The sequence below is a fragment of the Nerophis lumbriciformis genome, linkage group LG23 (assembly GCF_033978685.3).
Source record: "Nerophis lumbriciformis linkage group LG23, RoL_Nlum_v2.1, whole genome shotgun sequence".
NCBI lineage: Eukaryota > Metazoa > Chordata > Actinopteri > Syngnathiformes > Syngnathidae > Nerophis > Nerophis lumbriciformis.
In genome coordinates, this window is record NC_084570.2 from 11,903,331 (window position 1) to 11,920,000 (window position 16,670).

Below are 16,670 nucleotides of genomic sequence, written 5' to 3' on the forward strand. Positions count from 1 at the left end.
GGCCCTGCGATGAGGTGGCGACTTGTCCAGGGTGTACACCGCCTTCCGCCCAAATGCAGCTGAGATAGGCTCCAGCACCCCCCGCGACCCTGTTCGGGACAAGCGGTAGAAAATGGATGGATGGAGTTGAAAGACATTTCATATAGAGCACAGTGTGCGTGTGTCTGTGCTTTTAAAAGGCGGGGCCTGTTACAAGCTGAGTGGCCTTGTGGTTAGAATGTCCGCCCTGAGACTGGGAGGTCGTGAGTTCAAACCCCCGGCCGAGTCATACCAAAGACTACAAAACACGGGACCCATTGCCTCCCTGCTCAGCATCAAGGGTTGAATTGGTGGCTTAAATCACCCAAGTGATTCCCGAGCGTGGCGCACGCTGCTGCTCACTGCTCCCCTCACCTCCCAGGGGTGAACAAGGGGATGGGTCAAATGCAGAGGACACATTTCACCACCCCTAGTGTGTGTGTGACAATCATTGGAACTTTAACTTAACTTTAATAGCTAAGCTATAACCAAGTTAAGCAAGTTTTAAACAACACCCAGAAATAAGCAGTGTTCTGAAAATTACTTTTATAAAGTAATTCATTACAGTAATCGAATTACTAATGGGTTTACACTTAAATAAATGCTAATTACTAGGGAAAGTAATTAATACGTTACTTAAAATGTTTTTCAAATATCTGGCATTTGCAGTTGAAAGACGTTTCATATAGAGCACAGTGTGCGTGTGTCTGTGCTTTTAAAAGGCGGGGCCTTTTGCCAAGTGACGTGTAACCTTTCAACGTCGCTGTGTTTGTTAGCTTTAGCCGTTAGCGGCGGCTTTGACGCCACCTCTTTGATGCTTTCCACCGGATTGTGTTTACCTATGCTTAATAAAGAGATTGAATTCGATTCAATGGCTGTCATAACTTCTTGTCAACAAACGATGTATTGTTTGGATGGCAAGTTTGTCACTTTAATCATTGATTTGTTGTACATTATTCCCATCGTGTGCGTGTGCGTATGTCATACTTGCCAACCCTCCCTATTTTTCCGGGAGACTCCCGAATTTCAGTGTCCCTCCCGAAAATCTCCCGGGGCAACCATTCTCCCGAATTTCTGCCGATTTTCACCCGGACGATGATATTGAGGGCGTGCCGTGATGGCACTGCCTTTAGTGTCCTCTACAACCTGTCGTGGCGTCCGCTTTTACTCCATACAAACAGCGTGCCGGCCCAGTCACACGTTGTATGCGGCTTCTATTGACACACGTCAGTGACTGCAAGACATACTTGATAAACAGCCATACAAGTCACACTGTGGGTGGCCGTATAAACAGCTTTAACACTGTTACAAATATGCGCCACACTGTGAACCCACACCAAACAAGAATGACAAACACATTTCGGGAGAACATCTGCACCGTAACACAACATAAACACAACAGAACAAATACCCAGAATCCCTTGCAGTCCTAACTCTTCCGGGCTACCACCAAACCCCGCCCCCCCAAGCTCCCAAATTCGGAGGTCTCAGTGTGATGTTGCCACTTCCTATTTGATATCAAGTTAATTTTAGTGCGGTGCTGCTTATTTTCTCGAGTAAAAAAAACATTTCCTGCATTGAACTTGCTGCACTTATGTTGTGGACATAAATAAAACCGCGTCAAAAGTAGCGTACCGCGTTACATCAACAACGGACCTAAAAGTACCTAATTAGATCACTCGTTACTAGTAAAAGTAATGGCTTGATGAACACTGGAAATAAGTGAATTGTAAAGTTGAAGACGTGTAGATGGAAGCAGCTTATAAAAGGAAATTAAGAAAATAAGAGTCAAGAGTGAGTATCATAACAACTGTTGGCATGTCAGCATTGTCACAGTCAGGACATAAATCCATAATTGATCAATATTTGTTTTGCTCAAGCAATTTTATGTGATAAAAGAAAATAAGGAACTAGTTTGAATATCATGTTGATATCGTTACATTTAATACATGTAATCGCTATCGGTATCGGTCAATCTCACCCATGGATGATCCGTATCGGAATCGGCAGCATAAAACCCTCGGAACCTCCCTCGTTCAGTCATGTCACTTGTGTACACATTACATTCACTCAGTCATTTCACAGTCTGTTTGTCTGGACCCCGACATGCAGAGACGTCAGGCAAGCACCGCACTTAATACCTACTCAGTGGCCTAGTGGTTAGAGTGTCCGCCCTGAGATCGGTAGGTTGTGAGTTCAAATCCCGGCCGAGTCATACCAAAGACTATAAAAATGGGACCCATTACCTCCCTGCTTGGCACTCAGCATCAAGGGTTGGAATTGGGGGTTAAATCACCAAAAATGATTCCCGGGCGCGGCCACCGCTGCTGCCCACTGCTCCCCTCACCTCCCAGGGGGTGATCAAGGGTGATGGGTCAAATGCAGAGAATAATCTCGCCACACCTAGTGTGTGTGTGACAATCATTGGTACTTTAACTTTAACTTTAAGTGCAGAAAAGAAGCTGATTTTTTTTTATCAAGGGAAACGCAGGTAACACAAAAAACAAAAACGTGCAGCTGGGAACTGCACAAAGACCAAAAGTGTATATGAAGCGCAAAGCATCCTGATTGGCAATCAGGGACAGGTGAAGGAGCCATCGCTCTGAACCAGAGGAATGGCGGCAAACAGGAAGTGGAACGAAAAATAAAAAGCGGCTGGACAGGAAATAATGCAAAAGACCAGAAACTACTAATAACTGTTATGTGAGATCATGACCATAATACCATAAACATGATCACTATTTGGCAAACCCCGAGCACAATCTGTCCTCAATTAGCTGCAGTTCTCCGTGCATAAGAGTGACTTTTTTGCAGGAATTCAGTCACAGAACTGTCTTCATTCTTTAGTGTGTGTGTGTGTGTGTGTGTGTGTGTGTGTGTGTGTGTGTGTGTGTGTGTGTGTGTGTGCATACCCAGTAAAAGCCAGACACCACCTTTATCTTCATCATCTGTAGAAATGTGCATATGTCTGCACATCGCTGTGGTGGTTGTGCGTGCATGTGCGTGTGTGTGCGTGCGTGTGTGTGTGTGCACGTGCACGCTCATTCCTATTAGCTGCCTTATCTGGGAAGGGTGGTGTAAGGCGCTGGGATAAGCAGTGAGTGGTGAGGGGGAAGGCTGATAAATCCCTCCATCATTCCCAATGTACCCACCCCCCACCCCACCTTAATTAAAAAGTGCTATCACCCAGAGTGAGGGAATGAGAAGGGCGAGCGAGCAGAGCTCATCCATCCAGTAGTCCGGAGCCGAGTTTAATCTCAGCCATCCTCCGACCAGACCGGATTGAGGGCGAGGATGCGGAGGCCGACAAAGACGAGAAGAGCCACAATTGCAGTTATGGGCCTTGTTTAGTCAACATATTATTGCACAAGAGCTTCTTGTTGAGATGATTGAGGGGATTTCTTTCTCGAACAAAAGCCACATTAGGAAGAGATCATGTCTTTCAAAAAACATTTAAAAATCCTCCACCCCCGCCTCGGTGTCCATTCTTCTTCCTTTCTCCCCTTCCCTCCCTAACAGGATAAGTACCCGTGCTAATCAGCTAAATGCACAGTGCGGCCCATTGTGATCGATGGTTCAATGGATCAATCGGGTAAACAGATGGCTGCTGGTGCCTGCAGGGGGGCGGGGAGGTAATCCTAAGCACTACCTGGCCGCGGTGTCATATCGCCTTCCCTCCCCGGTGCACTCCTTTCTCCGCCTCCGACCAAAAGCACTTTCCGAAAGACAGACTTCCCCGAGTCGGCAGCAGCGGGGGGACAAGCGTGAAGAATGACAATTTTGCTGCGTGACTCTCTGGTGATTTGTTACCACCCATTTTTTTCCGGAGCTTTCCAACAGAACTGAACGCTTTATTTCCTCACGCCATGGACGGAACTTTTTTTTTTTTTTTTAAAGGCAGTTTTGGTCTCTTGCACTTTTTACATGTCGTGACCTGAAAATGAACCAAATATGAGTGATATTGTTATATAGCTCCATCCTATCTTGCCGATTGTATTGTACCATATGTCCAAGCAAGAAATCTGCGTTCAAAGAACTCCGGCTTATTAGTGATTCCCAGAGCCCAAAACAAGTCTGCGGGCTATAGAGCGTTTTCTATTCGGGCTCCAGTACCCTTGAATGCCTTTCTAACGCCAGTTAGAGATGCTACCTCAGTAGAAGCATTTAAGTCCAATCTTAAAGGGGAACATTATCACAATTTCAGAATTGTTAAAACCATTAAAAATCAGTTCCCAGTGGCTTATTATATTTTTCGAAGTTTTTTTCAAAATTTTACCCATCACGCAATATCCCTAAAAAAAAGCTTCAAAGTGCCTGATTTTAACCAGCCGTCCATTTTCCTGTGACGTCACATAGTGAAGCCAACACAAACAAACATGGCGGAAAGAACAGCAAGATATAGCGACATTAGCTCGGATTCAGACTCGGATTTCAGCGGCTTAAGCGATTCAACAGATTACGAATGTATTGAAACGGATGGTTGTAGTGTGGAGGCAGGTAGCGAAAACGAAATTGAAGAAGAAACTGAAGCTATTGAGCCATATCGGTTGAACCGTATGCAAGCGAAACCGACGAAAACGACACGACAACCAGCGACACGGGAGAAAGCGAGGACGAATTCGGCGATCGCCTTCTAACCAACGATTGCTATGTGTTTGTTTGGCATTAAAGGAAACTAACAACTATGAACTAGGTTTACAGCATATGAAATACATTTGGCAACAACATGCACTTTGAGAGTGCAGACAGCCCAGTTTTCATCAATTAATATATTCTGTAGACATACCCTCATGTCAGCAGGCCAGGGAAGCTAGGGTCGATATTCTTCTCTTGATCATCTTCGGTGGCATAAGGGACGGTGTGAGCCAAGACATCCAGGGGGTTTAGCTCGCTCGTCTGCGGGAACAAACTGCCGCCATTGCTTGCCGTGCTAGCGAGGGCCTTTGTCCCTGAATTGCTCACACACTCCGGCAGATTCAATGGGGGTCTGGCGGCAGATTTCTTTGACTTTATCGTTGGAAATGCATCTGCTTTGAGTGTCGCAGGATATCCACACATTCTTGCCATCTCTGTCGTAGCATAGCTTTCGTCGGTAAAGTGTGCGGAACAAACGTCCAATTCCTTGTCACTTTCGCATCTTTGGGCCACTGGTGCAACTTGAATCCGTCCCTGTTCGTGTTGTTACACCCTCCGACAACACACCGACGAGACATGATGTCTCCAAGGTATGGAAAACAGTCGAAAAAACGGAAAATAACAGAGCTGATTTGACTCAGTGTTTGAGAAAATGGCGGATTGCTTCCCGATGCGACGTCACATTGTGACGTCATCGCTCCGAGAGCGAATATTAGAAAGGCGTTTAATTCGCCAAAATTCACCCATTTAGAGTTCGGAAATCGGTTAAAAAAATATATGGTCTTTTTTCTGCAACATCAAGGTATATATTGACGCTTACATAGGTCTGGTGATAATGTTCCCCTTTAAAACTCATTTGTATACTTTAGCCTTTAAATAGACCCCCTTTTTAGACTAGTTGATCTGCCGTTTCTTTTATTTTCTCCTCTGCCCCCCTCTCTCTTGTGGAGGAAGGGGGGACACACAGGTCCGGTGGCCATGGCTGAAGTGCTGGCTTTTCAGAGTCGGGACCCGGGGTGGACCGCTCGCCTGTGCATTGGTTGGGGACATCTCTGCGCTGCTGACCCGTCTCCGCTCGGGATGGTCTCCTGCTGGCCCCACTATGGACTGGACTCTCACTATTATGTTAGATCCACTATGGACTGGACTTTCACAATATTTTGCTAGACCAGGGGTCTCAAACTCAATTTACCTGGGGGCCACTGAATGCAGAAACTGGGTGAGGCTGGGCCGCAAGAAAAGATTTCTTAAAAAAAATCTAACATGCACTTTTTACTGAATTCACCTTCTTTGAATGGCTTTCCCGCCCTCGCAACCATCTCACTCACCATGTAGCGAGCTTTGACTGCTGCATCACTCTTTTCGCTTGCTTTCTTGACGAAATCTTGTTGCCTCAGTAAAATTTGCAACCCGGTTCACTCATCTCCCAGGTATTTTGCATACTCCGCAGCATGTCTAGTTGTATAATGACGTTTCGAATTGTATTCCTTGTGCACCGCAACTTTCTCTGTATCTATCAACTACAGAAAAGAGCTATAAGGATTATTCATAAAGTAGATTACTTAGAACACACTAACATATTTTTTATTAATTCGGGTTTATTGAAATTACAGGAGCTAGTAAAGTTACAGACATTATGTGTCATGTTTAAGGCTAAAAGTAAAACATTACCAGCAAATTTACAAAAAATCTGCAGACCTCTCCAAGGTTTCTCATAGTCATTCACATCGACGTCCCACTGGGTTGTGAGTTTTTCCTTGCCCTTATGTGGGCTCTGAACCGAGGATGTCGTTGTGGCTTGTGCAGCCCTTTGAGACATTTGTGACTTAGGGCTATATATATAAACATTGATTGATTGATTGATTATAAGCGCCAACGTAAACGGCCTATTGTAGCGCCGCATTGATAACAGTGAGCTGATGCTGGCTTACTGTGCTAATGTTGACACCCTGAGCCGGCGGTTGCTTCTGCTTCGTCTCAAACTTGCTATAAGTACATTCTAGATTATAATTCATTCATGCAGCTCTCACGTGGTAGTAGACAAATGTGACCATGGACCGAGAGGCTGGTCGACATCTTTGACATCCCACGGGATGGCGAAAACGACAACTTTTTTTAACCTTTCGTGAGGATTGCGACTGATTCTTCATCTGAATGGGATTATGTGAGCGTCCCGTCGGTCGACATCCCAGCGAGAGTGAAAATATTACAGTAAGTCTTTAGTTTACTATGGTTAGTATGTTTAGCACCTAGCAATGCTGCTAATGCTATAGTGTTTCAATAAAGCTACATAAAACTTATTGCTCATCCACCTTGTGTTCGGGCTCAAAAATATAAGGTTCTGGATCATATTTTTTCCCAAAGTAATCGTTGTTGGCTCTCACAAAGTCTGCTTGATTAGCATTGTTGTTGATGGGAAAGGGATCTGTGGTTATATTGTAAAACTACAACTGTTGCTTGGAGTGACAAAGGAAGAATCCATACGAGTAAAAACGCACTTGTACATCCGGTTGAAAGCACTAAACAGACGGTGATGAAGGAAGAATAAATATGAGTAAAAACGCTATAGAGGACTAGAAGACAAGACGGCACTTGTACTTCCGGTTGAAAGCACTAAACAGACGGAAATACTGTAGACGTTCACCCTGCAGCATCGGCAGTGAGCAAACTCATCCAAAAGATGGCGCCATAGCACTGACAATATCACACCTTTTCAGTATTTGTTGAACAACTATTTGTTAAATTCAATACATTATGTCCGTTAGCAAAGAAAAATCCACAAATTAACAAACAAAACAGAAGTCATCGTCATGGACCCACTAGCTGCGGAAACTAGCTCTCCAATCAGCTAAACAGACTTAATGTATGAATTTATGAAACTGAAACAATACAAAAATAATTTCCTTGTAGGATAATAATACTAACACAGACACTTGTAAATGTGTTAGCATATTAGCTAATGCTAACAAAGCTAGCTTGATTACAAAACGTTAGCATGTACAAATATGCAAGAAAACACTCCTACAGACATAACACATGGAACGATTTAGTAAGTATGAATAGTTTTAGTTATATTGTAAAACTACAAATGTTGCTTGGAGTGACGAAGGAAGAATCCATACGAGTAATAACGATAAGATAGCACCATAGCACTAACAATATCACACCTTTTCAGTATTTGTTGAACAACTATTTGTTGAATTTCATACATTATGTCCTTTAGCGAAGAAAAATCCATAAATTAGCCACACCATTTTGAGGGACCTGTGGTTCCTAACGCTACGTCACGGATCATTATCTTCTCAGAAATCTAAATCAAATCTAAATCTAGGTACTAGAGATGTCTGATAATATCGGACTGCCGATATTATCGGCCGATAAAGGCTTTAAAATGTAATATAGAAAATTATCGATTTCGGTTTCTAACTTATCGGTATCGGTTTCAAAAAGTAAAATTTATGACTTCTTAAAACGCCGATGTGTACACGGACGTAGGGAGAAGTACAGAGCGCCAATAAACCTTAAAGGCACTGCCTGTGGTGCCGGCCCAGTCACATAATATCTACGTCTTTTGCACACACACACAAGTGAATGCAAGCATACTTGGTCAACAGCCATACAGGTCACACTGAGGGTGGCCGTATAAATAACTTTAACACTGTTACAAATATGCGCCACACTGTGAACCCACACCATACAAGAATGACAAACAACATTTCAGGAGGACATCCGCACCGTAACACAACATAAACACAACAGAACAAATACCCAGAAGCCCGCCCCCCTCAACCTCCTCATGCTCTCTCAGGGAGAGCATGTCCCAAATTCCAAGCTGCTGTTGATTTATTTTGGAAAACCTTGTTACATTGTTTATCACAACAAAATTAGGCACAATAATGTGTTAATTCCACGAGTGTATATATCGGTATCGGTTGATATTGGAATCGGTAATTAAGAGTTGGACAACATTGGAATATCGGATATCGGCAAAAAAGCCATTATCGGACATCTCTACTAGATACTATTTGTTCATTTCTTTTTACTCTCCAACTTTGTAAGTCTTTAGGTGTCATGAGTCAGATATATAGATTCAATATAGCGGAAAGTTGTTTTTCCATTCTACTGATACTTTAACTCCACTTTTGAATTAGCATGAATCCAAAACGCTCTGCCAAACTGCTCTCGCGCCCCGGAGGACATCGGAAAAAAAATAAAAAACCCCGTGTGAAAAGAGCTCACTCTGGTTTATTTATGGAGATCTTTTTAATTTCACCCCGAGTGTGGCTGGGCTGTTTGCACGCTCGCACGCATACTTGACTGGTATCGAACAGGCCAAGTAATGCTGAGACGTGGCCTTGTTTTCCCAACAGATACCTCTGAGACGGCGGCGGATTTAAAGATTCAAAAGGGCGGCGAGGGGGAGAGAGACGTGAGAGCAACAACAAACAGAGCAAAAAAAAAAAAGAAGAAGAAGAAGGAAAAAAAAGAAGAGAATCACCCTGAAGCTAGCGTTTTAAAAAACAAATGATTAAATGAGCAGAGAGCCAGCGCTGGGAGAAAACGATACCGTAGGTGGAAGCGCTGCACAGCCGCCCACTCAATAAACATGCAAATGAGCCGCTTAATGGTGTGAATATTAATCCTGGTGGTTCTGGTAATTAATGTACATGTCAGCGAGTCAAACTATTGTGATTACAGCACAAAGTGTTGAAGTCTGCGCATACCAAGTGGTGACATGGAAACAGCACTTTTTACTTACTTTTAACTTTTTAAAATTACTTTTTTCTATTGAGACAAAGACCATTCATGTATTTAATATTTGTTTACTTACTATGGTGTATTATTTCTTTATTATTTATTTGTTCACTGTGATGTTACAGGGAACAAGGAAATTGGATGAAATTGCTAAGGTATGAAAAGGGGTAGGATTAAAATAAGATCAGCTTCTTCCTACTCCTTTTCGGACGTGCTGTAATGAAACAACTGGGAATATGTGATGCATTACATTATATCGTATGCATGTTCCAAATAGACTCAAACTGAACTGAACCGAACTGGACCGCGAGCGGCCCATATATCGGTTTCTCAGCTGTGGTCTGTAATACACTTTTCCACCACTTGTGGCAGTAGTGACAATATCAATCAAACACAATAAGTCTGGAGCTAAAGTCATAAAGAAGTGCGGTAGGAAATGGAAGGACGGAAGTTTCTTAAGGGCAAAAATTATGACTAAAGTGGTGAAGCTGTATTTTCATTTGCATTTCCATTTTATTGACAGATTATTTAAAAAAAAACATATATTGATATTATTTATTACTGGAAATATGTGATTGCATGCATGTTTGAAACTGAACTGAAACTGAACGCACAAGGCTGCAGCTATTGATTTAGTAATCGAGTAATCTACCGAATAATCGAGTACCGTATTTTTCGGGCTATAAGTCGCAGTTTTTTTCATAGGGGTGCGACTTATACTCAGGGGTGCGACTTATACTCAGGAGCGACTTATGTGTGAAATTATTAATGCATTACCGTAAAATATCAAATAATATTATTTAGCTCATTCATGTAAGAGACTAGACGTATAAGATTTCATCGGATTTAGCGATTAGGAGTGACAGATTGTTTGGTAAACGTATAGCATGTTCTATATGTTATAGTTATTTGAATGACTCTTACCATAATATGTTACGTTAACATACCAGGCACGATCTCAGTTGGTTATTTATGCCTCATATAACGTACACTTATTCAGCCTGTTGTTCACTATTCTTTATTTATTTTAAATTGCCTTTCAAATGTCTATTCTTGGTGTTGGGTTTTATCAAATAAATTTCCCCCAAAAATGCGACTTATACTCCAGTGCAACTTATATATGTTTTTTTCCTTCTTTATTATGCATTTTTGGCCGGTGTGACTTAAACTACGGAGCGATTTATAGTCCAAAAAATACGGTACTTTTAACTTTTTAAAATATTGTTACGCTTAATAACTTGCTTTTTTCTATTGAGACAAAGATTATTCATGTATTTAATATTTGGTTACTTACTATGGTGTATTATTTATTTATTATTTATTTGTTCACTGTGATGTTACAGGGAACTAGGAAATTGGATGAAATTGCTATGAAAAGGGGTAGGATTAAATAAGCTCAGCTTCTTCCTACTCCTTTTCGGACATGCTGTAATGAAACAACTGGAAATATGTGATGCGTTACATTGTATCGTATGCATGTTCCAAATAGACTCAAACTGAACTGAACTGAACCAAATTCCGGATTCTCAGCTGTGGTCTGTATGGGCGGCACTCAGTTGTAATACACTTTTCCACCACTTGTGGCAGTAGTGACAATATCAATCAAACAGAAGAAGTCTGGAGCTAAAGTCATAAAGAAGTGCGATAGAAAATGGATAGACGGAAGTTTCTTAAGGGTAAAAATTATGACTAAAGTGGTGAAGCTGTGTTTTCATTTGCATTTCCATTTTATTGACAGATTATTTGAAAAAAAACATATTGATAATATTTATTACTGGATGTTTGAAACTGAACTGAAACTGAACGCTTAAGGCTACAGCTATTGATTTAGTAATCGAGTAATCTACCGAATAATCGAGTAATCAAATAAAACACTTCAAGTTAAAGTACCACTGATAGTCACACACACACACACACACTGGTTGTGATGAAATTAACCTCTGCATTTGACCCTTGTTCCACCCCCTGGGAGGTGAGGGGAGCAGTGAGCAGCAGCGGTGGCCGCGCTCGGGAATCATTTTGGTGATTTAACCCCCGATTCCAACCCCTGATGCTGAGTGCCAAACAAGGAAGTAATGGGTCCCATTTTTATAGTCTTTGGTATGACTCGACCGGGGTTTGAACTCACGACCTACCGATCACAGGGCGGACTCTCTAACCACGAGGCCACTGAGCAGGCTCAATGCATCTTTTAAGGAAAATAGTCAAAATAAACTGGTGAATAAATGCACATAACAATGAAATTGCACTTTTGCCATGATTATATTTAAAAAAAGACAAGATACAAACCTGTGTAACCTAAAACCAGGTTATAACGAACCGAACCAAACAAAAAGAGTCTCTCATAAAATGTATTTAACAATTTCACACATATACGTTTGAAAAAGTATTGATTGGTTAGCATTAATATACAAACTGTAGATGCTAACATGTTCTCACATATGTTTAAGTTATGCAACTCAAAGCTCGTAAGCCAGATACAAAGAATTGCTATTGCGACATCCAGTGGACACATTTAGAACAGCGGTTTCTTTCATTCAAAAATTTCAGGTGAATTTTTATACTTAGCAAACTCATCCCACGGGCCGGATAAAACCTGATTGCGGGCCTGATCCGTTTGACACCCCTGGCATAAGCTATGAAAATAGACTTGTTTACCGCACTTACATATGAAGGATGTTTTTGTCGTAACGTGCTGCATCGCTGATTTAGTGCTATTGAGAATTACCAGCTGTGTTTTGACAGTGCAAACATTTCACCGCACGGTCTTGTCTTTTTTAGTTTTTGAATGATCACAAAACCTTTGATAGCTTTTCTCATCTTCTTTGGGCCCCTTGCCCTCTTTCTCCCTCTTTTTTAAGCCAACTCTGTTGAACTCCCTCAACTCCGCCACATACACACACACACACATACTGGTTATTATTTGGAATGGGGACCAAGTTTTTGATCATCACTTGTGGGGACCACCCTTTCTACAGGTTGTGGAGGCATTAAAAAAATTAGGTAAAATGGCCACTGCCCAGTTAGCTCATACACGTCTTTAAATCTCTGGATTGATGAAGTAATGTGCTGATCATTTTTACTGGGGACCCTGGGAAAAAAGAGTTAATATAGTTCACGGGGACCAAATTTTAATAATTTTGCATAATTCACACAAATTTGTACGTGACTACTGAGGACCATTTAAAAAAATAAAAAAGTTCAAATTAAATATGACATGATTGTCAGAATACAGAACTACAGCTGTCCTCTGCTGTGCAAATGTCTCACACTCAAACTAACCAGTAAACATGTTTTATGGGCCAAAGCTTAACAATCAATTAGGCATCTTCAGAATGGATCTGACTATCATTTAAAAAGGTTTTCCTTGGTTCTCAAATGGGGGTACGCGTACCCCTGGGGGTACTTGAAGGTATGCCAAGCGGTACGTGAGATTTTTTTTTAATATTTTAAAAATAGTAACAATTCAAAAATCCTTTATGAGTATAAATAAAAACCTATCTTTTTTTCCAAATAGTTCAAGAAAGACCACTACAAATGAGCAATATTTTGCACTGTTATACGATTTAATAAATCAGAAACTGATGACATAGTGCTGTATTTTACTTCTTCATCTCGTTTTTTCAACCAAAAATGCTTTGCTCTGATTAGGGGTACTTGAATTAAAAAAATGTTCATAGGGGGTACATCACTGAAAAAAGGTTGAGAACCACTGCTTTAGGGGACCTGTTTTTTTGTCCCCATACCGTCAGAGGTCCCCTAAAGATGACTGTGTAAACAGAGCGATGTCCCCATTAAGTAAGCATTGCCATTGGAATTGGGGGTTAAATCACCAAAAAATTATTCCCGGGCGTGGCCACCGCTGCTGCCCACTGCTCCCCTCACCTCCCAGGGGGTGATCAAGGGTGATGGGTCAAATGCAGAGAATAATTTCGCCACACCTAGTGTGTGTGTGACAATCATTGGTACTTTAACTTTAACACACACACACACACACACACACACACACACACACACACACACACACACACACACACACACACATACACACACACACACACACACACATGACCTGCAGTGTGATCGACATCACCGCTCTCATGTGCGCAATAATGGAGCAGTCTTGCGGACTTTTTATTATGGAACGATTAATCAAAGCTATAAAATACAAATTGAAGTTTTTTTCTAATCGAATTAATCGATGAATTGTTGCAGCCCTAGTTGAGCTGTCAAACACTGGCACATTGATTGGCTCTCCAGTGCTGTGACAATGATTGACAGCACGAAGCAGCTGACCAATCAGCAGTCTTATGCAGGTGGAGACACAAGTCAGCCTCCAATTAATCAAGCAAGTAAACAAAAAATATCCTTGGAGGTGTTTACAGTTTGTTGTTGACATTAAACTTTGTGGCATAAACACCCGAGCTGTCACCGCTAAGACAGTAAGAAGGCAGATTACGCCTTCTTACTTGTCGGTCCCTGGTAGCGCAATGGCTTAAGGTCTAGTTTTTGGTTCCAGAGGATCACGTTTGATCCCCAGCCAGGATATACTGTACGAGGTATACATTAAAGTACATCATCATGCAGTCTTGAGAAAACCAAAGTTAAGTTTAAAAAAAAAAAGGAATTCTTGAACAATTTAGTTCCCATGTTTACATATTACCGTGTTTTCCGTACTATATAAGCCGCAAACACTAAATTTAAGAAGAAAAAAACTTTTTCCATATACCGTATTTTTCGGACTATAAGTCGCAGTTTTATTCATAGTTTGGCCGGGCTCCAGGGCGACTTATATATGTTTTTTTCCTTTTTTATTATGCATTTTGGGTAGGTGTGACTTATACTCCGAAAAATACGGTAATAGCCGCTTCGGAATATAAGCCGCAGATATTTTGTAAATTTTTATTAACACACCTTATTTGTTTCCAAACAGTACCTGCAACATGGTAGTAAAACGACTGATCAAACAAAACAGAAGTCATCTTCATGGACCCACTAGCTGCGGAAACTAGCTCTCCAATCAGCTAAATTTATGAAACTCAAACAATACAAAAAGAATGTCCTTGTAAGATAATAATACTAACACAGACACTTGTAAATGTAATGTAATCTAATGCTAACGACGCTAGCTTGATTACATTATGATAGCACGTACAAATATGCATGAAAAACCATCCTACAGACAGACATAACACATGGAACGATTTAGTAAGGATGAATAGTTTTAGTTATATTGTAAAACTACAAATGTTGCTTGGAGTAATGAAGGTAAATTCCAACACTATAGAGGACTAGAAGACAGAATGGCACGTGTACTTCCGGTTCAAAGCACTAAACAGACGGAAATACTGTAGACTTTCACCCTGCAGCACCTGCAGTGAGCAAACTCATCCAAAAGATGGCGCCATAGCACTGACAATATCACACCTTTTCAGTATTTGTTGAACAACTATTTGTTGAATTCAATACGTTATGTCCGTTAGTGAAGAAAAATCCACAAATTAGATCAAACAAAACAGAAGTCGGGCTTCACGGTGGCAGAGGGGTTAGTGCATCTGCCTCACAATACGAAGGTCCTGAGTAGTCTTGGGTTCAATCCCGGGCTCGGGATCTTTCTGTGTGGAGTTTGCATGTCCTCCCCGTGACTGCGTGGGTTCCCTCCGGGTACTCCGGCTTCCTCCCACTTCCAAAGACATGCACTTGGGGATAAGTTGATTGGCAACACTAAATTGGCCCTAGTGTGTGGAGGTGAGTGTGAATCTTGTCTGTCTATCTGTGTTGGCCCTGCGATGAGTTGGCGACTTGTCCAGGGTGTACCCCGCCTTCCGCCCGATTGTAGCTGAGATAGGCTCCATCGCCCCCCGCGACCCCAAAGGGAATAAGCGGTAGAAAATGGATGGATGGATGGAAAACAGAAGTCATCGTCATGGACCCACTAGCTGCGGAAACTAGCTCTCCAATCAGCTAAACAGACTTAATATGTGAATTTATGAAACTGAAACAATACAAAAAAGAATGTCCTTGTAAGATAATAATACTAACACAGACACTTGTAAATGTGTTAGCATATTAGCTAATGCTAACAAAGCTGGCTTGATTACAATATGATAGCATGTACTAATATGCATGAAAACACTCCGACAGACAAAACACATGGAACGATTTAGTAAGTATGAATAGTTGTAGTTATATTGTAACACTACAAATGTTGCTTGGAGTGACAAAGGAAGAATCCATACGAGTAAAAACGCTATAGAGGACTAGAAGACAGGATGGCAAGTGTACATCCGGTTCAAAGCACTAAACAGACGGAAATACGGTAGACGCTTACCCTGCAGGACCCGCAGTGAGCAAGTTCATCCAAAAGATGGCGCCATAGCATTAACAATATCACACCTTTTCAGTATTTGTTGAACAACTATTTGTTGAATTCAATACATTATGTCCGCTAGCGAAGAAAAATTCACAAATTAGATCAAACAAAACAGACGTCATCGTCATGGACCCACTAGCTGCGGAAACTAGCTCTCCAATCAGCTAAACAGACTTAATATGTGAATTTATGAAACTGAAACAATACAAAAAGAATGTCCTTGTAAGATAATAATACTAACACAGACACTTGTAAATGTGTTAGCATATTAGCTAATACTAAGAAAGCTAGCTTGATTACAATACAATAGCACGTACAAATATGCATGAAAAAACTCCGACAGACATAACACATGGAACGATTTAGTAAGTATGAATAGTTGTAGTTATATTGTAAAACTACAAATGTTGCTTGGAGTGATGAAGGAAGAATACATACGAGTAAAAACGCTATAGAGGACTAGAAGACAGGACGGCTCTTGTACTTCCGGTTAAAAGCACTAAACAGATGGAAATACTGTTGACGCTTACCCTGCAGCACCTGCAGTGAGCACACTCATCCAAAAGATGGCACCATAGCACTAACAATATCACACCTTTTCAGTATTTGTTGAACAACTATTTGGTGAATGCAATACATTATGTCCGTTAGCGAAGAAAAATCCATAAATCAGCCACACCATTATATAAGCCGCAGGGTGCAAAGCGCAGGAAAGCAAATACCGCCTTATAATCCGGAATTTAAGGTACTCCAAAACATGCATGATGTAATCCCTTCAAAGCGCGCTCCCTGTACTCAAACCAGTCAGGCACATCTCTGTGTGAGAAGGGTCATCAGCGTGGGGTTCTGAATGACAGGTCAAGCTTGAGAGTGGACCGGAGACACTCTC

At 41.4% G+C, this 16,670-nt stretch overlaps 1 protein-coding gene across 1 annotated transcript in view; it reads right to left on the bottom strand.

The window, feature by feature from the left end:
• Positions 1-16,670, bottom strand: part of nrp2a (neuropilin 2a) — a 179,346-nt gene that overhangs the window by 156,443 nt on the left and 6,233 nt on the right. The gene's annotated exons all lie outside the window — the stretch shown is intronic.